At 35.6% G+C, this 25,977-nt stretch overlaps 1 long non-coding RNA gene across 1 annotated transcript in view; it reads right to left on the bottom strand.

Annotated features, from left to right (window-relative positions):
- Positions 1 to 2,745: 2,745 nt before the first annotated feature.
- Positions 2,746 to 25,977, bottom strand: part of LOC148225383 (uncharacterized) — a 175,588-nt gene continuing 152,356 nt past the window's right edge. Inside the window, exons 3-4 of the long non-coding RNA XR_015806605.1 lie at positions 4,318 to 4,392; positions 2,746 to 4,230 (exon numbers count right to left, since the gene is read on the bottom strand). This is a non-coding gene — a long non-coding RNA (uncharacterized LOC148225383). The remainder of the gene's footprint in view (positions 4,231 to 4,317; positions 4,393 to 25,977) is intronic.

The raw sequence follows: 25,977 nt of genomic DNA, 5'->3' as shown, positions 1-25,977 counted from the left end.
GCCAGTCAACCTAAAACAATAAGGGAAATAATTTATAATTTGATTGTTCAACTCATAACTTTTCTATTCTCCAGACAACTCAAATGCATTTTTTCAGAGGGCAATGATTCCTTAAGAGGCGACCCTTTGTGTCAAACTCAGCTGTTTCTTGATAAATTTCAACTGCTTACACTTTCTTCTCAACCATGCAAGAAGAAATTTTTTTGTAGTGAACTAGTCACAGGTGTATAATGCATAAACCTGTAGGAAGTGCCAGAAAAGCAAGAAAAGCATTATTAGAAAAGCAAGAGTGAACACCCAGTGACAATACAGAATTACAAAACTGATGACTCTTTACTACCCAGGCTGGCTATGGACTTTAAGGGGATGATAATGAATAGAGCCAGTGACCACAGTTAGTAAGACTGGCCTGTGGAAACACACTTTTTTCCAACTAGCTACATAACAGCTGGGAGGAAAACTGCAGATTTTTCAGTGCACAAGAGGCTCTTCCTCTCTTCCTTTGAGAACTTTCAACACAAAGAATTAAGGAAAGAACTAGGTGGAAGATATAGTGTGGTATGTATGAAGATGAAAGAATGAAAGCTGGAAAGCTGTGAGTAGGTTCTAGGCAATAGCAAAAGGAAATAAGGGGGAAAAGAGTGGCAGGATGTCAATAACAGTGAGGGGGAAATATTTGAAACCAACCTCCACAAGGAAGAGATGCTTTAAAATGATGCTTTCATATCTGATCTATTCAAGGTGTGTAGGGATTCCAAAGTTCAGGTTCAGCCCTGAGCTTTTATCATGGATGTTCATGCATTGTGTGTGGGAATTTGTTACATCAAACACCTGGATTGATGCCTGGCCCATAGAATTACATTGAAAATTTCTCTTGATTTTTTTTTTCATATTTCCATTCACTGAAAGAGTGCTTTTACTGGGTCAGTTTATCACAGAATGGGCTTAATTAGCAGCTTATTAAAGGTGATCTGCAGTAGTAACCAATAATAACACAATTCAGATTTCCATTGTATATAATGGTACAATAATTACTAACATCTCCATATAGGTACTTGGGGACATAAAATTTTCTGTGTTGGCTGAATACCAGTGTGTTCAGCTTTCAACCCTCTTCACCAAAGCACCTTTCCAAAACAATTATGGGAGATTTTTCTATGAATTCAATCTTTAATTCTTTTCTCTGCAGGTAAGAATTGTAATTTTCATGCATTTTAAAATACATTTTTATTAAATAGTTTCCTTAAAATGTATTAAAGGATAGTTTATTATTAATTGATGGCTTCCTTTGGAAGAGAAGAGCTTATAGATATGTTCATGCAGCATCCATTTCTCTGAAGTGCAGGATGCATCAGCTCTGATACCTATACAAAATAAATTTAAATGCAGTTTTCTTTGATATTAAGAATATAATGAAAACTATTTTAGCCAGTGCTTCTGCAATGGTAATGGTAGGTAGCTTGAGGAAAATTCTGGCTGAAATATGGTATTAACACTCTTTCTAACAGCCAATGCATTGGTTACACCAGCAAGCTGGAGACCAAACGCAACCTCCCAGTGTTCTGCAGAAAATCCACAAAATACATCTGGAAAGTATAAATTCCCACTCTCACATAGTGGCGATTAATATTTCTGAAAACTCCTGACTACCCTGTAAACAGTTGTTCTGCAGCCACTTGGGGCCATTTCTTAATCAGAAACAAAGGATAAGTCCACAGAAGTCTTGCTGAGAATAGATTTCAGTTAGTGAATTCAACATAACAGAGACGTAGCAGGGCTGCTGCCTGTAGCTCCAACATTAGGTCATGAATCCCCCATCACCACAATTTCCTTAAAAATTTCCAATGTCTGATCTTTTACAGGGTAGAAGAAAACAGAAAGAAACTGAAGTAAGCATTTTTTTTTTTGGTGGTGGTTGTTGTTGTTGTTGTTGTTTATCCATGGCTTAATTATCTTATTTCTCCTCTCATTTCTGAACAGTGGACACATACAGTTACATCTGTGGCCTTGAAGTCGGCATCTATTCCTTGAGGAACATGATAATAACTAGAAAGTGGTGCCCAGATACTAAAGGTGTGTTAGTAAAAGGCACTGATCAGTACCACATGTAAAGAAATGTCAAAGTCTTCTAGGAGAGCATCTGCATCTGGAAACTTTCAGATGTCAGCTAGAGAGGAAGAACGTTAAATGTAGACTAAATCTGTCTTATTCTTTGGCATTTGCAATAGAAGTTGCTGAGTCAGGATTGTAATGCTGAAATTCAGAAGGGAAAACAGTTTCATTCACAGCAGATGAAGGTAGAGTGATCATAGGAATCAATGTGCTCCTGGGATTTCTCCTGTAAACCTTTGGATTCAATTAAATTGAAAATGTGAAATCTAGGAATACTGAAAATTCAGTAACATTAAAATATCTAAATAGTGATGACATTTTAGAAACCAAAGGAGTTTCCCTGAAAACTGCAAGGAAAAATATTTTAGAGAAAACCTAGCCCCCTGTTATTTCTAGTTATGGCATAATAGGAAGCAGGTAATTTTTCACTTCTTTCTCAACGTGTCTTGATAGATGTCACTCAAAACCATATCACTGTTTGGATTGGATTCAGTCTGCATTTCATGTTTGCATTTGAATTTAGGTCTGTCACAACTGATAAATAGTGATAAATGTGACATTACTGCATCTAAAGATCATTAAATGTCAGCTCATGCACTGGCAGCAAAATGGCTGGCAGAAAGTCAATGATGCAGGAATTGTATGGAGTGTGAAGAGCGGAGATGGATCTAAGGCAGCAGGGAGTCGTGCAAGCTGTGAGCAATCAATCAATCATTTTATGCTGAGGGAGAACAAAATGAGATGTAAAGGGAGTTCACTGTGTACAGGTAGAGAGAAAAACTTCTTGTTTATAAGGGTTTTGATTCATGTCTGTGTGCATTTAGTAATCATGAAGAAAAATAATAGGTCAGTAAAAAGCAGTCAGTGTACTCCAGCCAATTGCTTTTGATAATTCATCTAAAAATTTATAGTCTTCTGTGGGTTTCAAAAATTATTTATTTATCTATTTATCTTTTTTATCAGTTGCTAAAGCCTGGATAGTTTATTATTTCCTAATTTTGTGTAGATTCATAACCTCAAAAAATTTGTGTAAATAACATAATTGGCTTCTGATTTAGACAGAAAACAGTATAAACCCCCAGCATAACAAAAAACAGTGCACACATGGAATCCTTTTACATAAGAACATCTATAAGTATATATATGCTGAGTTATTTTTTATCATAAGCAAAAACAATATAAAAATCATGGCAACATTTTAACTTCTCTTTTTTGAGGAAAAAATCAAGAGAAGATCCATTTGGATTTCTAAAGTAAGCCAGCAAGAAAGTGCACAAACTTGATGGAATGACTTTTGTCCATGAAGATTACTGAGTTCGATTCTAAAAGTTACTCTTTGAGTAACACAATGCTAATATTCTTCTAAAAGGAAGTTTTTTCTCTCTCCAAGCCACTTTCTACAATCCAATCATGACTGAGACTCTTTAGAAAATCCTAGGAAAATACCTTTTTAATTGGAAAATGCTTTTTTTTAAAAAAGCAAATAAAAAGCAGTCCTTTCAAATCACTCTGTAGCATTTAGTCCCCCCTACAGATTTTCTTTGTTGACCTATAAACATGTACTATTAACCTATATCATTATTACAGCCACAAATGTGGAAGTTGAATTCCATGCACTTACCTTATGCAAAAAATGAAAAAAAAAATCTTAGCTGTGTTTTCAGCACAAAAAGCAGTGATCTAAGTTCAAGCTTGGTGTTTAAGCAATATTAGAAGAGTGCTAAATGAACAAGACTGTCTCTGTGTGTGTAGTAAATATGACTCTGACTAAATACTTCTCTTCTTACAAGTCACTCAGATCTTACACTTTAATAAAAATCTTTGAATAACACTCCAATAATGCTTAGATCTAAGACAATGTTGAGAAGGTATATTATAGGTTTATTTTAACATTGTTAACAGGAAGATGCCCAGGACATTGCCCCTTGCATGGACGGGGAGCTGCTCAGTGACAATGCAGTCTGCTTCCTAGCCAAAGCAGAGTCTTGAAGTCGTGATTGTTCAGTGCCCACTTTACACAGACCATAACATTTGGAATGTCACTTTTTTCAGAGTCATTACATCCTGTTACACAGTCATCTTTCCAGAATTCACACCTCTTTGCCACTGGCGTCACCCCTGTAATAAAATTAAAAAAACTTGAGCACACTGAAAAAGTGACAAGGGATATGGACATAGACAATAATTACTGAATATGAAGCTGACCTTAGTTCTTCTCCCAAACAGTTAAGGCAGGTATCAACTACACAGTTAAGCTTCTATTTTTCTTACCTCAGTGACCTACAAGGAAACATGAAAAGAAAAGAACAAAGAGTAAGAATCTGAAGACTGATTTATCTTTCAATACTTTTCATTTAATAGTTTGACAAATTAAGCAGAACCTCTGTCATGTGCAAAGGTAAATTAAATAATAACCAAATGAACAATCTGTATTTGTGATCATTGTGTCTGGAGTAGAGATAATTTCCTTCATGGTAGATAGTATGAGGCTGTGTTTTTGATCTGCACTGAAAACAATGTTGATAACACAGGGAATTTTTTGTTTCCACAGAGTAGTTCTTGCTAGAGTTAAGGCCTTTTCTGTGTCTCATCCCACCCCACCAGTGAGGAGTGGGGCACAAGGAACTGGGAGAGGAGGAGACACATCCAGAACAGCTGACTCTAAGTGACAAAAGGACATTCCATACCATATTGTGTAATGCTCAGTATTTAGACATGGAGGAAGAAGAAGGAGGGGGGAAACACTTGTAGTGATGGTGTTTGTCTTCCCAAGTCATCACTATGCATGATGGAGCCCCGTTCTCCTGAGGATGGCTGAACACCTGCCTGCCCATGGGGACTGGTGAAGAGATTCCTTGTGTTGCTTTCCTTGCGCGCACAGTCTTTACTTTATCTATCTATCTATCTAAACTGTCTTCATGGCAACTGATGTTTTCTCAATTTTACTCTTCAGATTCTCTCCCTCTTCCACCAGGGGAGAGTAAGCAAGTGGCTGTGTGTAGCTTAGTTCTTGGCTCATCAACTAATACTGCTTACCTCAACAATACTAAAAGATAATTAGGTAAGTCAAGCATCTAGCAGCTATGAAGTATCAAAGTGTGACTTCCCTTTACATTTAATGTACAATTGTATATCACAATATGAAGATAAGGAATGACCAATAATAAACTCCTAAAGTCTTTATCAACATGACATCCTTTAATGAAATGCACACAGTGGGGAGCCAAGGCTATATTGCAATGCAGAATAACAATAGAAAGAAGATATTAACTAGGTAGAAACAAAGATGAGAGAAGCTAAGGCACAAAAAACCCCCATTATAACATATGGACATAACAGCTACTGAGTCTTAAGCTGGTCCAGTATACACAGCCAGGATCCCATATTTGAAAAAGATGCTGACTTTCTCCAACTTATCCTCAGGAAAGGCAGGAGAGTTTGAAAAGCAAAGAAAACATGAAAGTTTTCTATGACGAAAGAGTTAATTAATTGAGTTATTTTAATTCTGAAAAGTCAGAAGGGAAAATACATGAAGAGTCTTCAAATACACGAAAATTGCTTTAAAGGGGCTAGAAATACTTTCAAAGAAGATGTTGAGAAGAGACTTGGGTCAGAAATCACAAAAAAATCTTAACAGATAGTTAAACTTAGAAAAAGATTGCCTAGGAGAGTCCAGAAACTCCAATCATGTGAGTTTTGTGAAACAGTTGGACAGAAATAGAAAGAATGACTCAGATATAGTCAATATTGTCCATGGCAAGGGAATGGACTTAATTACCTCTTGGGAAAATATTTAAGCTGTGGCTAAATGCAGTTAAAATCTGCATCACATATATACAGGAGATAGACTAAAGGGTGATTTTTTTCCCCTGCTATCTGAAATGGATGAACGATAACATTACCTTTTTTACGTGCTAAAGGAAAATCTTTGCTTATCGACCATGTGTTATAATCTTCCATTTTCACTATTTGAACTCAATGAAAAAGCCAAAGGTAATTTTCAGTTCTCAACTATAATGTCAATAGGCTTGTACACTACTAATAGAATATTAAATGTTTTACACAAAGGAAGGAAAACCTCCAAGAATCTTAGTACTCGGAGCTATAATATATTGGATGAATAACAGAAGCAGGACTCTTATCTACTAGAAAAATATAATTAGGGTTAAATCAGAAACTTACAAAAAACCCCATCTATCTTGTATAGAAGAAATCATGATTCAATCCTTACTTACAAGTGAACTCCTGTAGAAAAGTACAAAACAAAGATGTAATATTGGTTCTGTCACTTTATGCTTTCGTTAATATGTATTAGGAGGATGGAAAGGGAGGGTAAAGTAAAAGGAAAATGTAACTTAACAGTTAACTGGTTTTGACTAGTTAAATATGCTTGTAGTGGTATTTTCGCTCTTGTGGAGCAACAAAACTGTTGACTTCCACAAAGGTGAAGAGGTAATTTTTAAAATTTTCGTAAGTTTCAACAAGTGTTTCCTCCCTCTGCTGTCACAACATCCATATGTAACACAATGTATTTTCCCCAGTAATTATCTTTTAAGTTTTCCTTCTCAGAAATGAGCATCTGTTCAAGATAACTTATTGGGGAATAGAACAGAAATGCCTGTTTCTGTGTTCTCATTCCAAAAGGATTTGCCTAATTCATTGAGATCATTCGTTTTGCTAAAAAACCCAAATAATCCACCTCTCCTCCATTTATTTTCTTTTTGCTGCAAAAATATTTATTGTTGTTGATGATAGGAGTTTATTTCTGCCTTGTGCTATCAAGCCTGGTTATGCACAGAAGGCATTAATCATGAGTCTTATTGCTAAAACAATTCTCCACCCATGACCCTCAGTTCATCTGTGCAAGCTGACACTTTTGAGTGTCAAATCCTCCTCTCAAACCAATCACTACTCTCATTTGCAAAACTTGTACCATACGATTTCTCCGTTTTCATTGATTTTGCAGTTATTCAGTTGTCAGTGTACATTGTTGATCACAGAACTGCCAAGAGGGAAGGCTGTTGGCTGAAGGAAGGAAAAAGAATGGCATTTTTATACATGCTACCTAAGTTATATTTATGGAGTGAGGATTTTCCTCTCATAGGTACTTGAAAGGAGTTGCTCTGCAGTCTGTATAAGACTTATTCTCTATGTTTTACAGCTACCCAGATGAATATTAATATGAGACTTTGGGGGGAAAAGTTAAGAAAGTTCTTGTAAACCTTGGATAGTAATTTTCTTCAATACGTAAAAAACGAAAAATAAAGGATCACTGGTTTTAATTTTAAAGAGAACGTATCACTTCTGCTCAGTGTAGGAAGGAGAAAGTTTTAAAGAAAACATGCACTTCTCGACAAGCACAAACTGTGAAATGTATTAGAAAATAAAGGTTTTAATGTCAATTATCATTAAAAACCTTATTTTCAAAAACACTTCACAGTTTAGTCATGCTGAGAAGTGCTTCTCATCTTTGAAATTTTCAGCCTGCTACACTGAGCAAAATGGGTGCAATTTTCTTTTAATTGTTTTGAACACCATGTGTGAGAGAACATGACAGAATGCAAATTGCTTCTACAAGATGTAAGAGGCAAATAAGTTGTTGAATTTTGTGGCATCTCTCTGTGAGCTGAAAGCATGAGATGCACTACTTTTTTAGCAATAGGTCAGGAAGGAATATCTCGGTCTCTTGTTTGCTCTTTCTCTGGTTTAGTTTGCAATTCAAGACAAGAAACCAAGAGGTTTCACATTCGTAGTTCAGTAGCAGTTTTGTCCTTAGCAGCAATAGTGGAGACCCTGGGTCAGGCCTAAACCAGACTCACAGCATTTGGGGTCTTTTAAAGTCACCTGTCTGCCTCCCAGCTATGTATACCATAAATGCAAACTGAAAAGCAATCTTTTTTCTTTAGTCTTTCTAGCTGGCCAGGCTGAACTAGGGCAATAAATTATTATGGACTAAGCTCCACCATGCATTAGTTATAATGTGGTACCACACTCTTACACAACAGGCCAGCATCTCGTGCTGATCCTTGTACTGTGAACATTATATACTGAGAACTAAAAAAAAAACTAATGAATTATACTGACTGCCTAGGGGTTTTTTTCCCCAGAATCTCTGCAAAGCCGACTATTTCTATTTTGCCCAGCTATTAGGAACCTCCACATACATACATACAGCAATATCAAAATAGAAAGAGGGCAGAACTCAGACTGTCTATGAAATGAGGCAATTAGCAGCAACGAAACAAACACTGATTCTATCTCATATGACCAATTAGGCACTATTGATGAGGCTAGCAGAAGATGTTTCCCTCTTCAGTACTTCTCTGGCTTTGCCCAGCTAGTTTGCTTTCTGCAGCACTGTGTTTTAAGGCACAGTGGTCAGATTTCTCTTTGAAGGCCTCTAATGATCTGACAAAAGTTTTCAGTCGAGTTGCAATAGAAATTCCCCCAGGATAGTTTGACATTGCATTATTATTGCAATAGTTTCTACAGATATTCTAAAGTCAAATTAATATAATTTTTTTAGGGGTAAGTGCCTTCTGCAATGTGGTTCCTTTGTGCAACATGACAGAACTGTCACACTATTTTTATCCAACTTCTTGCAGTTGCAGAAAAATTTTCTCTTGTTCTATCTTCATCTAGGAAACACAGGTACTCCTGGATATCATCTTGCACTTCAGCTGCCCAGGAGAACTTTAATTTTATGAGTTTCAATTCAATTTCTGAGCCTTAATATGGAGGTTCCTTGTGAATTTCCATTCATGGTCTCACTTTTAGAAAGTTTACTGAAATTAAATAAATAACAGGATAAACTTGTGAGAAAAAAAATCATTAGGCTATAGAGCAGATCTACATACAGCTGGAAATCTACGTAAGGACTGCTGGAGGCATTTTGAATCCACCATTAATGTCACAGAAAAAGGTTTTCTTTTTATAGTACAATAGCAGGAGGCAGTTTTGAGACAAATTAAGGGGTAGGTCTGCAAAGGGTTGATTAGTAAACCTTTTAATAGAAATCATGAGTACAAGAATGCTGGAGGTCTTTCGGAGTGCTCCTTTCTCCTTCTTTCTCTCCTTCCTCTCAAAGATAAAAAAATGAAATCTATTATTTTTCTTGTTCTGTGTACCGAAATGAGATTACCTTATTATGAATTCAGTCTTCTTGTTTCACTTAAACATGACCATTATTCTTTTAATTCATATATTCTCAAGGCATGTCTAGACTACAAACATTGAAATCATGATAGAAGTCTTGCACATTAAACATGAAAAGCATCTCTGTTCAGCTAAAGCATAAACAACAGAGCTGAAGTTTTCCCCTGAACACTCAAAACCAAAACCATTGAAGAACATTTTCTACTACAATTGTGCATGTGAGCAAGCCATGTTTAAGAAAGAGCATAGATAAATCCACATGGCATAGACATTTTCTAATATTCTGTATGACAAGAGTGAGTGAAACGTTTTTTCATTGCATGAGCTACCGTAAAAATAACTGCTTTGAAAAAAAAAAAATGGAAAAGGAAAAGTGACCCGGTATAAAACATGCACATTGATGGCTGTTTTCTTCCCTCATCAGTGTAAAATGTAAATATATGTTTTTGTATACCTTGTGTTTTTTCCATTTTAAGTCTCAGTATTTGTAGAAATTCTGATTTTTCACCATATCAAACATAACTTAAAAAAAAAATTTCAGCACTTTTAATAAGGGTCAAATTTTCTTATTTGACTCATATTAAAGGTATTGCTCAGTTCAGACCACAAAACATTCATTTCTAACTTAATCTGACATATTTTCATTACCGTCCAAATTACTGGACATTTTTGTCTGTGATCTGTCTTTTAAGTTTTCGAAGGAGAAGTAGAATATTTCATTTTAAATAAAGTCTTGTGTTCAAGTTAATCAGAAAAGGACACAAGTCCTGGAGGCACATCAAGACAAAAAATATAGGAAAGTGTACCATAAATGAGACATTGCTGAGAAGAAAAAGAACATTGCAGAACTTTTTAAGCTCTCTATAACCTTGTGTAAGAGGGCTGTTATGTGCCTTAGGTGTTCTTGACATGGTCTTTTTATTGCCCTTTCATACTGTACCCTTGCTGACTCCGAGTACAGAAGGAAGGCAGGAAATTTATATTTTCTGTATATTTTATGTTGGACTCTTCGCTTTGGCATTTGAAGCATTATTGAGACTGTTGCTTTTAATAAGAAAAGAGAAAATGTATAAGACCTCAAGCAAGAGGCAAAATTTATTCCAAATAAAGTCAGATATCAATATATCACATAATCTTAATTCTATCAAAGAAACATTAACAGATTTTAGCACCATTGCTTTACAAATAATTAGCGATAAATGGAGTGTTATTAATCACAACTCCATGTAATTTGAAGGTCTTTTTATTTTGGGTTGGTTTACATGACAATAGTCCTGCTGGCGACAGATGGGGCACACCTGTCTCAAAGGGGGAATATTAACACGGCTCATTGAAACGGCTTAAAACTAGCTTGAAGGGGCAAAAGGATATAACCAGGCTCACCAGAGAGTGTTGGTCTAGGGAAGAGTGTCTGGAAAGTTGCCTGGTAGAGAAGAACCTGGGGCTACTGGCCAACAGATGGCTAAAGGCAACCTAGCTTGTGCCCAGGTGGCCAAGAAGGCCAATGGCATCCTGATTTGTATCAGGAATACTGGGGGCAGCAGGAGCAGGGCAGTGATTTTCCCCCAGTACTCGGCACTGATGAGGCTGCACCTCAAATTCTATGTCCAATTTTTGGCCCCTCACCACTAGAAAGACATTGAGGTGCTGGAGCAGGTCCAGAGAAGGGCAATGAAGCTTGTAAAGAACCTGGATCAAAAGTCTTACAAGGAGCAGATGAGGGAGTTGGGGTTGTTTAGCCTGCAGAAAAGGAGGCTCAAGAGGGACTTTATCACTCTCTACAACTGCTTGAGATGGTGTTGCAATGAGGTGAGGGTTAGTGTCTTCTCCCAGGTAGGAGCAGGCTGCTCAGGGATGTGTTTGAGCCACCATTCCTGGAAGTATTTAAAATATGAGTAGATGTGGTGCTTGGGGACATGGTTTGGTGGCAAACATGGTGGTTCTGGGTTAGCAGTTGGACCCAATGATCTAAGAGATCTTTTCCAACACAAATGATTTCATGATTCTATGATCTACATATAATTAATTTTAATCACTCACACGAGCATCAGTCATATTACATATACAGCCAGAAACCAGCTACAGTTTTGGTCTATCCTGATGCACAAATACAAAAAAGATCTTACAATACATTGTATAGATGTAAATACCAATTAGAATACACAGCAAATAGATATGTTGTGTGTTCTAGGCATGGCAACTAAATGTAAGGCTTTGGTTTCTGGAGCACTGAGAAATGAGGACCTAGTGCAAGAGATGCAGAAAGCCTAAGGCCAACAGTGCAAACCTTCTGTGACAGAAACTTGCATGTATATCATTCTCTCCAAAACCAGCATTCTCATCAATTATCAACACATATGTGGGTAAGAAGCCTCACAGTGACCCAAACACCTTTTATATGGTGAACAAATCATAACTGTTTCAGCTTTTGTAAAGTATGAATTTCTATTAAAATTATATGTATGATTCCTCTAAAGCCTATTTGAGAATGTGTGATTTAAGAAGAGTGATGAGTCAGTGAAATTTTAAGATAAAAAAATGCCCTTGGTGGTAAGAAGCTGAGCAGTGCTCAATGTTTCAATTGCTTTGCACATCTTAGAGTGTCCTTCAGTTCAAACACCTCCTTAGATCAGCAAAGGTCTATGCTGTAAGTGACAGCACTGAGCTTCCTATACATGCATGAATTATTCATTTCCTAAATAGATACATTAAAAAGAGAGCTATTTAGAATTTAATGAATATTAATAAGACCATTCACCAACATACCACATATATCTATGCTAAAGAAATCAATATGGAGGTATATTTATTACTAGCGTGCCTGGAAACATACAACACTTTTTCACTAATACCACCAAAAAAATTCACTTTCAAGACTAGAGTTACTTAATCTTCAGCATTCTGAAAGCACACAGGGATTTTACTGAATTGAAAGCAGAATATTACAGAGAAAGGGACGATTAATAAAGGCCCTATTTGCTTAAACCTTGTGCAAAAATTGGTCTCTAAAGGAAAAGTTAATTTCCTACTAAGTCACATTCATGAAAAGATAAACATTCTAAACTACAGAGCGCAAATACAAATATCTACACCACATAGTCAGATCTAGAGTTTTAGTTTATTGTAATGCAATCCTGCATCCCTTATTCTGAATTTCTCTGTCAATCAGACCATAAAAATAGCAAATTATTTAGCAGTAGAGTGATATGCTGAAACCCACAGAGATTGAATTTTAATAGCAATCCCAAACAAAACCTTCAATTTCCTAATCTCCTCTTTTAAAACACTTAAGGGAGTTGAAATTCACTTTTGAATTTGTACAAGTATTTGTGACAACATGTCTTCTAGTCATCATTCAACACTTTAGAATTCTTAAAAAATGAGGTGCAGAAATCCACATTATAGCACTTAGTCTTTTCCTCAGTCAGGCACCATACTTTGAAACGCTTCTGCATCCAAACTAAATTATTACTCTAATTAACACTGGCACAACTTCTCGCAATCACAGGTTTTTAACTGTAAGATAACATCAACACAGTTGCACAAGCTTGCTGGAAATTTTATAGTTGCTCCTTTGCAGGTAATCTATTTGCCTATCAAGAAAATGTTGTGCTTAGGAAGTTTTCTTCCTTGAGCCCTCTCTCCATACAATCATTATTTTTTCTCCCAACTCCTTTGAAGGCCAGTGGCAATATTTTGTCTTTGGGATGGATGCACTCTAGACTTCTACTTCAGATCCATCTTTGGGTTTTCAGGTGTCATAAGAACTTACTGGGTCAATGTCATGATGATAAGGAATCCAGGTTGGATTTCTTTATTTCTGTTAGCATAAATTAAAATGAACTTTTTTCTTGCTAGTGACCTTTAGGCAAGCCAAAATTAGTTGTGTAGCATTAAGGTTACCTCAGACACAATGTGCTAAATAGAGTAATTTAATCCATGCACACACATTAAGAAATCAGTTTGGTTATGATCTCTGTGATCTGAATGAAGCTATCACCTAGTACAGAGTCGAAATAGAAGGTTGCAATAAAGGAAACTAGGATTCATGTAAGTGGTTTTCATAAAGTGACTCACCTGTCAATCAAGGCTCGGAACTCAGCAAGGAAAGATCACTGAATTAATTAAAAATTTTGCCCCAGATTTCAAAATCAATCACAAAGAAGAGAAAAATTATCAAACAGAAAAACTAGTAGCACATCAAGGTCAGAGGTATGTCTTTCCCAACAAAAGATTCTGTCAAAGACCCTGCTGAAATTACACATGATAAATGTGAGAAGGTTTTTGACAAGTTCAAGAGCATTCTAAACATTATCTAGAAGAGTATATTTATGTCTTTACTGAAGAAAATGTGAGCCTTTTTTAAAAAAAATAAGTTCTTAGTTTTAGTAATGTCAAGAATAACGTAGAGTAGGCGTCCTGCAATTAGAACTCAGTTGTTTCCTAAATCTACCCACTTACAGCCTTTTTTATCTTTGTGCAAATCTCTTTACACTGTTATAATCCTGCAATTGGCCTCCTGTCAAAAAAGTGCTGCTTAAGCATGTGCAGTTTAAAATCCCTCTGCCCTTTGCCTCGTTTCTGATAAGAAGAAAGCACAAATCTCTAGCTACCTGTTTAGGAGGTTTTATTTCCTTGCTCTACTAGCTCAGTTGTGGCTGAATGCAAGGACTGATGTGGTTTCAAAGTCATCTACTATATTCAGATCTGGCAAGAGCAGTGACAGTCCTGTAAACACTGCTTCCTTCTATTCTCCCAGGTTTGACAACATGAACTAAAGTGGATTCTTGCTTGGCCAGTTACGTCAGTCTTTGGTTCCTCTAAGTCTAACATTAGCTGTATGTAGAAGGGGTGTAACAACACAGCTCTGGCCCTCTGAAGTCTTCAAGGTGCTGTATGGTTATAAATATAAAGTGTTAATTACATTTCTTTTATAATAATAAAACATTCAAGTTTGGAGTTAAAAAATTCTCCATGGGAAACATTGCTGTTTCATTTAATCCAGAGTGCCTAGAGGACATTCCATTTGCTGCTCTCAGTTATATTAAACACTTATTCTGGAAATCCATGGGGAATTCCTGTTACACAGAATGTTGAAGTTTTGCCAAATATATTGGATGAAATGAAGCATGAAAATATATGAATGATTTATACCAATATATACAGGGACTGTTCATATAATAGGCAGACATATGTTTTTCTGTCACTAAAGGATTTAAAAGCTCGCAGTTTAAGTATATCTAATGCAAAGATAAAAAAATATTTATTAAAGTTAGTGACTTTTCATTGACAGAAGTTCTGTTTTCCCTGTCTGAAGTGGTTGAAGTAGTATGAATGCATATTCTTGTCTTACAACGTCAACTTAAGAAACATCTTATATTGACTCTTATGCAGAGCCATTAACAAGTTAATTTTCCTTGGCCAAAAGCATTTCCATCATTTTCATTTCCATCTATTCAAAAACTAATTCTAGCTATAACCAAGAAATCTGGTTCCTTGTTAGCATATTCCAAACAACTACTGCCTTTCATCCCAAGAAAATAATCAGTGACTCTGACTACAGTTGGATTCTTACCATACTAGTCCAATAACTATTCCAATAATTAGTCCTTTTAGAAAATCATGTATAGCTCATACTCTCTGCTTATGACTCACATATTGTTTTGCATCTTACTTCCAAGATGTTTTACGTATTCCATTAAGAAAAAAAAAAATCTATGAATAGTTTCCTAAATCTGATGGTGGTTGTGGTGCTTTTACCTCAGCTGCATTTTCACATAGAGGGATCAAGGCAAGTAAATCAGAAAATCATATATTACATTCTAGGAAGGATATTGCAAAGGCTTCTAATCAGATGTATATATCATACTGAAGATTTTGTTCTGGTTCCTTTATGAGGAATTCAAACTCATTTGTTAAATGCTCGTGTTCATGCATTACTTGATCCCTAATTAACAGAAAAGAATTTCCCTCCACTATAAATCTATTCGGATATTTAAAAATTTGAAAATTTATAGACTCTAAACAAGGGACAGAAGTACTATTAGGGAAACAGGTATACCATGCCTCTGAATATTAAAAAGCATGGAGGGGTCTTTAAGAAATCAGTTGAAAAACATTGAAGCGGATGTGTAGGGTCTTGCCCCAGTATGATTTTGGTATCATCTTGTTATTTGTCACGTTGATCAAGATCCTTGCCAAGGCATGCTGGTTCTCTGAGGTGGCTCTTATGATAAAGTTTCCTTTTTAGGCATGCCAGAATGGAGGAAATAGTATTTAGTAGGTCAGACCTTTGAATACAATTAGGATTTTCCAAGGTCCATAGTCATGAAACCTCAGAAGTGTTCCTAGGCCTTATAATTTTGTTTTGCTCCTGGTTTCTCCTCTGCTGCTAAATAACTTAAACAAGACCTAAATCACTATGGACTCCATAAAATATTTTCTTTAAAGTTTCCAGAAATGGTTATTCCACTGCCTCTTCAAATAGCCTAGAGAATTCTATTGTGGTGTCAGAAATAACCAAAATCCTTAAACATGTCTGTTTCTTATGCATCTATGAAATATGGAGGTGAATGTTATTTAAGCAACAGCTGCAATTAAATAGGAATGGTGTTTCCTGTAGAGTGAATAGGGCTGCTCAGAAATATGGAGAGAATTGTCTACAGTCTTGTGAGTATATGTAAAGAACATGGGATTCCAGTTAGGCTTTGGGAGCTATTCAAACAGGTGTATTTGAAACTTTAAGTAAACTGGTGTGAAAGGAAAACTTTGTTGATAGAAATGGTATTTTGTGGAAGGACAGAAACAGATTTTCAGAGTCCAAATTCATATTAAAACAGGACATGAAGAACAGAAAAATACAATAGAGACTTTTCATTCAAAAACCCACAGCAGCAGCCTCAATAGAGTAAAGCTCCTCTTTTAGCTAACACTGTCCCTAAAGGACTGAAAAGCAGCTGTATAAAACCCTAGTACTCCCACTTTGATTGAAAATATTTATCTTTGCTTGATGAAGATGGAAATAAACAGCACGAAGGGAAAAACAGTCCTCTGTAATGAACTCTAAGTCCTTTACACTGCAATAAGGCTCCTTGTGTCTTTTCACTCAGGTTAAGCAATGTCGAATGAAAACCTCAGATATATCACACTCATAAAAGGAGTAGTGATCAGTTTGAACACACTTTCTACATGTGCTTGGATTGTATTCATTTGGTGTACAGATCCATAAATGTCCTGCTAAAGTACAGGGTATAGAAATGTGGAAGTGCTTGCCATGCAGCAGCAAAGTTCAGCAAACTCCTCATGCATGATAAGGATCTAGACTAGCACTTATGTGACTCACAAAGTGGATTTCATTCATATTGCTTCTACTTTGTACTTTTTGCTGGAGCAAAATGTGACATTTTAATGCCTTTTGCAGAAAAAAAATATCTATACCTGGCAGTTATTAAAATATACATTTTACAGAATTACCAGTAGCCTCCTTGTTAATGTAGTTTAAAGCTTTCAAATCTTACTGAAAAGGCTTCTTAAACAAATCAAATATTAATGCTTAATAAGAGGTAAGAAAATACTGAAAATTGCAAAGTTTCATTTTTAAAAAATATGAAGTGTTAAAACCTAATTGCTATAAAATATTCATGGTTAAATTATTAAAATCATTATTAAACCCCAAGTGCTGAAGTCATCAATTCACAAGCTCTGTGTAACAGAACTTCAAGAGCCATATTTTTTTTCTGAAAGCCCAGCGATTACATACCCCTGTTGACTCAGTTCATGCACCTGCTACAGGACACGGGTCAGGCTGGTCTCAAGATATCTATGCTTAATTCATATAAAGTTACATCCAGACTCACATCCTGTCTGCTGAGAAAGAGGGCAGATAAGACCTTAAGGTATACCAGAGAATCCATATTTCTTTCCTGAGTAGTTTTACAAGAAGTAGTGCATGGAGCATAAATGAATCCCATTTATCTGGTCAGGCCTTCTGACGGCTGTTTCCACTTTCTAGTAATCTATATTACTTTTGAATAGCTGCAATGAACCATTATCCCACGGATTGACAACACTTTGTTTTCTGAAAGTGATATAAAAAAGCAGCAGGAAGGTTACCTTCTGAATCCAGCTCTCTGACTGAATAATAGAAAAAGCTTATAAAGCAAATTCCAAAAATACATGCAGAACTCCCAACATAGCTTTCTATCGATTTTCAAGTATTGTCCAGTTCAATTTAATGCAAACACTAGAGACCTGTGGATGTCATTTTTATATTTTGGTAGCATGAATCTGTTCCAGTGACAATGAAATGCATTTCTGGCTACATCAAGCATCAGCTACATTAGTATCCAGCAGACAGATCCATCATTCAGTGGTGTAAGAATTGGAGGTTATTAAGAGGATATAGAGAGTTAATAAAGGTATGAATATCTTTCCGTTGCTTATCATAATGAAAGCTTGCACTGAAAAAGCAGTGGGGGAACAGAGTGGGATTTCTTTATCTAGCCCCCAGATTTTTAGAGGGGGAAAAAAAAAAGATGGAAAGAAACATTATCTCTCAGCATCATTATCTTTGAGATATCTGTCACATGGCAAATTTTACAGTGACACATTAGCACAAAGCAGTATTTGCAGTCTTCCTGCACGGTGCTCATTAAACTTTAATGAAACACTATTTCCAAAATTCACTGCCAAATGCACTTATCCTACAAATGTCACTATCAGCAATTTTACATGCACTTCTGGTGGAGGAAAAAATTGTAGTTCCTCTACTTTTTATTTTTAATACCTGAGAAAGGTCAGTTACAATATGGCATTTCTCTGAGTACTCCAGGTCACTTGGACTTGATTCTGCCCTTGTTTCTGTCAAAATAGTTCTATCACTTAAGATGGTTTTATCAAATTGAAAATGAGCTGGAAAAACTTTCATGGCAATCTCTGCCACAGGGTCCAGTAAATACTTCAGCACTCTCAGTTATGGAAGGGATGGGTTAAATGTCGCTTTTTTAGCAAATTAACAAATTTGATGCATAACACCATGATAAGTTTTTTTTTCAAAATATTTTGAAGTGCACTTTTTCATTCATTATGCATGCAAAAATTTGAGGAGAGAAATTTAGCAGATAATATTAGAACAAATATAGACAGAAAAACCCCGGAGTTTTGCATGAAAAAGAGTAGGGAAATTATGCTTTAATTAACATTAGCCTATCCTCTGTGATAACCTAAAGCACCTAAGATTCATAAATTCTCATTCATCAAAAGAAACTACAAAAGTCAGAAGGCCTGTAAATAATCAGAAAATGTTATTAGTAAATTACAAAATACATGTAAATTGGTATAGTAGTTCCTGACCAGCTATATAGACACATGGCAGTGGGTTTTGGATAAAGGGGTCGAGTGAAAGGGATAAAAGAAATTAAGAGGTAGACATAAATTAAAGAACAAAGAAAAAAAGAATAAAAAGGGAAGAGGAAAAGAGAAAAAGAGAGGTAAATGAGAAAGTGATTGCCAGTCCTGGTTTCACAATCCAGCTGCCAAGGATTGCTCCTTCAGTCCAACTGATGAGATGCTCAGAGTCCAGGGGGCTCCACCAAGGCTCAGGAGGGTGTACCCTTATGTAGGTAGGTTTCTATGTGCATAAGTTATCATTTGCAGTCTGTTCTTTCTGACCTTTCTGGAAATGGGTTGAAGGGCTTCTGGGGTCCTTGGTGGTCTCAATCTCCCTCTGTAGTCCATGTCCACTTCCTGCCACTCTTTCCTGCACTTGTGCTGTGCTGTAACTTATTTCTGCATTATCTTTATATCCAGATAGGATCTACAGAGAACTCTACCAGTTCAATAACACAATTATACTAATTTTTGTATTTGTTCAGATTTACTTGCAGATATAAAATGTGTGGGTGGATATCATGTTGTGTTAGGAATAGTAGGTATGGAACCAAAAATCAGGTGTGTTCAGTGACATTTTTGGCAATTGTATTTGGTTCTGTTCCTTCAGTATGTTGCACCTGAGCAGGGGAAATAGATATAAATTTTTCTCAGGTCAGAAAGGCTAGTCTAGATTCTAGTCCCCATGAACACTCAAAAATGCAGGGTATGACCATTCAAATGGTCACATTTTGTTACTTAGGAACAATGATATATGGATTTCTTTTTTTTTTCTTTTTACTATGTCAGTTTGAAGAGCAGAACTGTGTGCAGTTAGTTCAAGTTATACATTAACAAATGATTTCTTTCTGTTCCTTCCTGCTTCCAATGAGTTGCAAATAGAATTTTCTCACTGGAACCTAGCATCCTTCTTCATTCAATCATTTTGTTTTGTTCAATGTAATTTCTTTAACAGTGTTTGGTTTTAGCCCCATTACCTTGTGAGTTTTGAATATTGAAGTGCACTGAAGGCACTAAATGTGCTGGCTTTCCTAATTTTCCTTCATTTTCTTCATTTAAATATCATCTGCATTAGAAAAGATGCTTATGATTCTTCAGCACTTTTCTACCTTCAGTACTTTTCACTACCTTGATCAGCATAAATAAACAGCAGAAGCGGCATCATTTTGATGAAGTCCCTGATGCCACACATGCTGCAGTAACAATTGTTTTGCTGACTCCTTGGACAAATTAATAATCTCTTGATATATTCTGGCATTCCTTTGTAGAGCAGAATGTGTCCTACTACTGCTACTAGATATGCTATTCTAATCCACTTAACCACTATGGATTTCATAATTTAAATTTAGTCCTTGGTGTATATTTCCATGTAACAGACATAAAGATTGATATAAGAAACATTCCTAATGCATGGACTTTTTTTCAGAAGCAAGGTGTGAGAAGAGCTAACTGCATCTTACCATCTCACAGTGTTCAAAACTGGTGTCAATGAAACCATAGCAGATCACATTCACACTCAAAAATTAAATATGTAATTGCACACCGTATTGTGTAGGACTCAAAGACATTAACACGAAAAGATAAAATTTCAAATAGAATTCTAATGTTTACCAACCATATTTTAAGAAAATCTTACTGCTTTTCATTTGTTTCCTGTAGAATATCCCACTGACACATTTCTTCTATCACAAAAAACTAAGTACCTCTATCACTTAGCATATGCTCCTCAAAGCGAACATTTATTTAAAAGAATAAATACCAAAAAGAAGTAGAAATTTATGCTGATACTTTGGCAAGAAAGGCTAGCAAGCAAATGTGAACACAAGCATCATATTTACATTCATCCCTAGCTCCATGATTGTGTACAACTTAGGTTTGCCTCTACTTTAATATAATTCATACACTCCTTTAAACTCCCCAGAAAAAACTAATAGATGCCCTCTAAGGAAGCAATGAGTACAAAATTGGAATGAGAATTAAGAAGATAAACATTACTAAATTTTCTCAAAAATAAAGCCTCATCCTTAGGTACAAGCACAGGCTTACTCTTTGAGACAAACAACTCCCGTCTTCACTGTAGTGTGTTATATTCACAAAGAACTCTTATTGAGTTCGTTCTTAAAACTACTTTCGCTGTACTTTGTACAAGTAGAGTGTATTCTGAATTTCTATCAAAAGCAAGAAAAGACAACCAGGAAAAAGTATATCAACTTTTGCAGTCTCCAAAGTTGAATGGTGAAGCCAAACTAGTTAAGTATCACCTTTTTCCTCAGTAATGTGTTTACAGGTCATTCACTAGACTTCTGATGGATTTCCAGTATTATAGCATAAAACTTCAAAGATTCATGAGTTGTGTTCTGCTTATTTTACTTCTATACTGAATTGACTAGTAGTTCTTCAGTCTGTCTTCTACCTGAATCGTGTAATATGAAATATTTTTATGTATCACTTAGGAATTTGGCAACACAGATATCAATTCCAGACAGGATTTTGTTCTAAAATTCCTAGAAGCATTTCCTAGGTAACAGACTACTCCACCTGATGTATTAATATGGTGGGCTATAGTTACCTTAGTACTGCTAAACTTCACAAGATCAGAAAATGCACGTCTACCTTGGTATTCCTGTTTTTCTCAGGTAGAAGAAACCCCCCTCTTTTTTATCCCTGTTATTTTCAAGTAATATTTTTTATATATTTATAACTACATAGAGAGGAAAACAGCAGAATTATCTCATTAATTTTTAAGTCAGAATGGATAAAGAGAAACAGTCAGGTTATTTTCAATCAGTATGTATTTTTCTGAAGTGATTTATGCTGCCTAAGTTTTGTTTGTTCTGTCCTTTCTGAAATAAATATTGTTATTCAACCCGGAGCCTTAAGTCACACGTTTAAATAAAAAAAGTTAATATGCAACCATCTGCATCCCTCTACAGCTACAGACAATTTTTTAGGCTTGTAATACTAAAAGCTGCATTAATTATTAATTTATTTTGTCATATATCCTTAATTAAAAGAAAACCCAGCTAACTCCTTTTAATTTTCTCTTCATATTGCAGATAATTTTTAAATGGTCTGAAAGGAAGAGACTAGCCACATAAAGGTAAAGTTATGGAGCATTTTTTCACATCAAAATACTAACTAAGGGCAGAATTAACTTTGTGTAAACAATTAATAAACTCGGCCCGACACTCAGCAGATATAAACTGACAAAACTGAATTGAAATCCATGGAATGAGAGTGATTTATATGAAGAAGCCAGGGGTTTTATTGTTTGGGTTTGTTTGTTGTTTGTTTGGGTTTTTTGCAAATATATGCATATGGGAATATAAGGTGTTGAAATACACTTCCCACCTTAATAGTGGAAGAAAAGCTATATCACAATCCTTTCATTACTATTATCCTGGATTTGTTCATAATTTTATCTAAGGGAGAGCTTGAAGTAAGGTTAACAAAATTCAGGGATTAACAGGAAGCAAAATAGATATAAAACTTCAGATTTTCATTTATTCTTCAATTGAATGACAGTAGCAATTATATTACAGTATTATGCTTTATCAAGTTTCATAAAAACTGTTGAAAATGCAAGTTCCATTTTGGACAGGAAACATACCAATGTTGAATTATACTTCCTCTTCTGCCAACAGGTACCTAACAATTAGGGTGGCTCACACTGTGTCTGAAACATATTATGAGATATAAGGCAAATTTACTTATGGATACAATTTTACAGTGGCATTCTTTGGCATGCCTTTCATCTCAGAGGCTTTTAATTTGCCTGTTTCACCTTTGACAAAAAAAGTCTGCAATTAAAACTACCAACCATGACTACACTGAGGGGTAAATTTGGCAGCTACTAGATTAATAAGCGTGGAGATCAACCATTAATGGTCACACAATAGATGTTTAGAAGATCACGTTTATAGATTTATTCTGCAAGGAGGAGAGAAAAGATTATAAAATGGCATTTTCTCATTAAGGCAGTCTTTTTTTGATAGCTGAGTAAAAGGGATGTAGGTCATTCAGAATTCAGAGCAAGTGAAGCAGAGCAAAATCCCTTGCAATCATTACTTGTGACATGAAATATTACATCTAATGGGTGTTGCTGATCCTGGCAGCAACATTCAGGATGTATCTGTTCCTAAACTGTGAAGGGAAACTAAAAGGAATAGTAAGATACCTTGGGTTGAAACATTTGCTTTATCACTGCTGCAGCAAGCCAGTCTGACAAGTTGACATGCGTAGAAGTACTGCTTTAGGAGAGGAGGTGCAGATAGGGAGGAGAAATTATTTTTGCACAAAGATGCACATCTCTGAGCACAGCCTTGAATCCAAGGGGAAAAAAAAAAAAAAGTAGAATCAGAGGACCTATGAGACACAGTCCATAAACTTGTTTTTCAGAAAAACTTTGATACCGGGACTTCTAATGCATAGAATTATCCAACATGCCTTAAGAGTCGAGTCTCCTAGAATGCTATTGCAATGACTGTGAAGTAATCTCTTCCTTTTAGTGGAATTTCTAGACTACATTGGTTGCAAACAAATCATAAATAGCAATTTACTTCCAATTACATTTTATTGTTTGTTACATTAGTGCATAAAACCAAACTGCAGACAGGGCATGACTTCCCAAATGGAGTAAACCCAAATTTTTTCTCTGAAAGTTTTAGGAATTTGAAATATAAACTCAGTGCTACTGTGAGTTGCTAAATAATGTCTCTCAAAGTCATTAATGCTAGGATTACCTTCTTTACGTTGACAATGCAGAGCAGCAAAGGAATTCATACAAGTACTTCCTAATCTCCTCTGAAGCAATTTAAAATAAATCTATTTATTCCATTCCTTAGCTGTGATAAGACCTTAAATTGAAAAATAATTCTAACTATCATTTAAAACTGCTTAAACCTTCAACTACCATTTCTATTTTCTTATCACAAAAAAAAAAAAAAAAAGAAAATAGATGTCTTTAGGACATATAAATTTCACTATGAGGTGTTGGCTCATCGACATAGTCAGAGTAGGCAAATGAAAGGTGAGTTTTTAATGTGTTCTCAGACTTGTCAGCTTGTCTTTTCAGCATTGATCAACAGGATTTATATGGTCTAGGGATGGAAAAGTCAATTCTAGCAAAGCTCCTCATCTCAAATTCTCCCAGCTTCTTCTCAGCATTTCCAGTTTTAATTTGAGAACTTCATATCTCTTAATTTTTTCATCGCCTAAGAAATCCTATCCTCCAAACCACAATTCTGAATCTCAGCAACAAAGTGTAATAATATTATAAGGTCATGATTGGTAAATTCTTAAAATTTTATTGGTTTGAGGCTGGTACAACTCATTATTAGAAAAAAAAAAAGCATGCACATAAACTAATGTTTAATTATTTCTCTTGAATTCACACCAATCTTCATCTCAGAGGAAATACCTTTGGCAAATTAATAAACTCAGTTAGAGATATATAATAAAATTTATGAAAATGTTGTGCAACTGGTGGTATGACCTATGGTGGATAAATTACTTTGTTGCTCTAGGCAATGCAGGTTCTTCTAACTGAAGGTTCCTAAAGCAGTCTTAGGCCTAATCTTATTCATACACTGCTATCTATCATGTTTAATGTAAAATGAGAAAAATCTGGGTTTTGACAAAGTCTTTGCAAATTATGAAAATATTGAAGTTTTCTGGTATTTGATCTTCTCACTGGACAGCTGTTCCAGTTCCAATATTTGCATGAGCTGGCAATACTTAACAATATGACTTCAATTGTTTCATATGGCCTGAGGCAAATGCTTTAAACTTTCAGATGTGAGGAAAAGGTTTATGCTGGCTAAAATGTTGGAAATGTGGAGGACTCAGGAATACATCTCAGTGAGCATCTAGCAGAAATGCTCTCCTGCAGAAGTGAGGAGGGCTGGGGAGGTGTTACAGAAACTGTTTTAACCCAGTGGTTGTTATGACCATGGGGACAAGGCAGGGGACAGTCTGGTGAACAGACTGTAGGTTACTCTTGCTTAGTAGATCCCATGACATGGTTAGTACACTGACCACCATTTCATTAGGCAGTAGTGTGAGGAGTTTTTGAATCAAGATAATATCTCATCTTGCCATAAACTCTTCCCCAGAATTGCTACTTGGTATAAAGGCAAAAATTTTGAGCCCCATAGGACTGTGACCCCACTTCCATATGTACCTCCCTGTATATTCCTGAGATTATAGACAAAGTGTTTAAATTATGCAATATCAGCAGTATTATATTTAACTTTTGGGGTTTTCATGACTGAAAACTGACAGGAAAACTGGGCAGACACAGTGGTGTCATTTGCAATCTTGTTTCCAACCAAAATGAGGAGTTCTCTTCACGTTGTACCTGCTGCCTCCAGGAGTATATGACTGTCTGGCTCTGCTCACTTCTTTCTACCTTTAAATACCTCTGTGAAAAAATATCTTATATTCTGGTCTAAACTCTGTTTGAGCTGTTAAAGTAATCTTAGTAATAGATAAAAATTTTATGAACTTTTCTTGACTGGCATATTTAAGTATTATGGACAATATTTTAAGGTGGCTCAAGAAATAATCTGCCCTTTGGTAAATCCTAGATTTAATGCTTTTGTGTCATGCAAACTGACACAAGAATTAAGGCTTTTATTTCTTTTAATTTTATCTATCTATATATTCCTATTTAAAATGTCATAAGACTGTAAATTCAATTCAATATATACTTTGCCTATCTACTCAATGTAGTGGGAATTCCTACCCAAGAACCCTTCATTTGGGAATGCATATCTACAAGAAGCAGATCTGTTAGGCTTTGTGTGGCTAAGTAAAAATCACATATAGTGGAACACAGAGTCTTAATCTCTTTGGAGTATTTTGGTCCTCCTAATAAAAATATTTGGTCCTCAACTTCATTGTTTTCTGTTGTTTCCCATAATTGTTCTGATTTCAACAAATAAAATCCCAAATGACTGTGAAGCTTCAATTTCTCCATCTTCTTGAATGTCATGTTGGGCAGTCATAGATGAATACTCTCATCTATCTTAAAATCACTGAATGCAAATTATGTTTAATTTGTTTTGCCTATCTCCCAGAAAATCTTCAGAGTGTTACAGAGAGTCTAAAAACAGCATCCACGATGTTAATTGTATATACATAATAGATTTACTTTTCCAGAAAACTGTTCTGTTTTGTTTTGGTTTGTTTTTTTCCTTTTTTATCCCCTAATGTACACCTATGCTCAAGTATTGTGATCTATAAGCATGTTCTATTTTGGTGGGAATTTTTGTCCTTGGTGGGATTTTATGTCCTTGCTTTTAGTGTAGTTTTACAAAATAT

This window comes from Sturnus vulgaris, chromosome 1, assembly GCF_052056855.1.
Source record: "Sturnus vulgaris isolate bStuVul1 chromosome 1, bStuVul1.hap1, whole genome shotgun sequence".
NCBI classification, from domain to species: domain Eukaryota; kingdom Metazoa; phylum Chordata; class Aves; order Passeriformes; family Sturnidae; genus Sturnus; species Sturnus vulgaris.
This window is presented reverse-complemented; position numbering and strand designations above follow the sequence as displayed.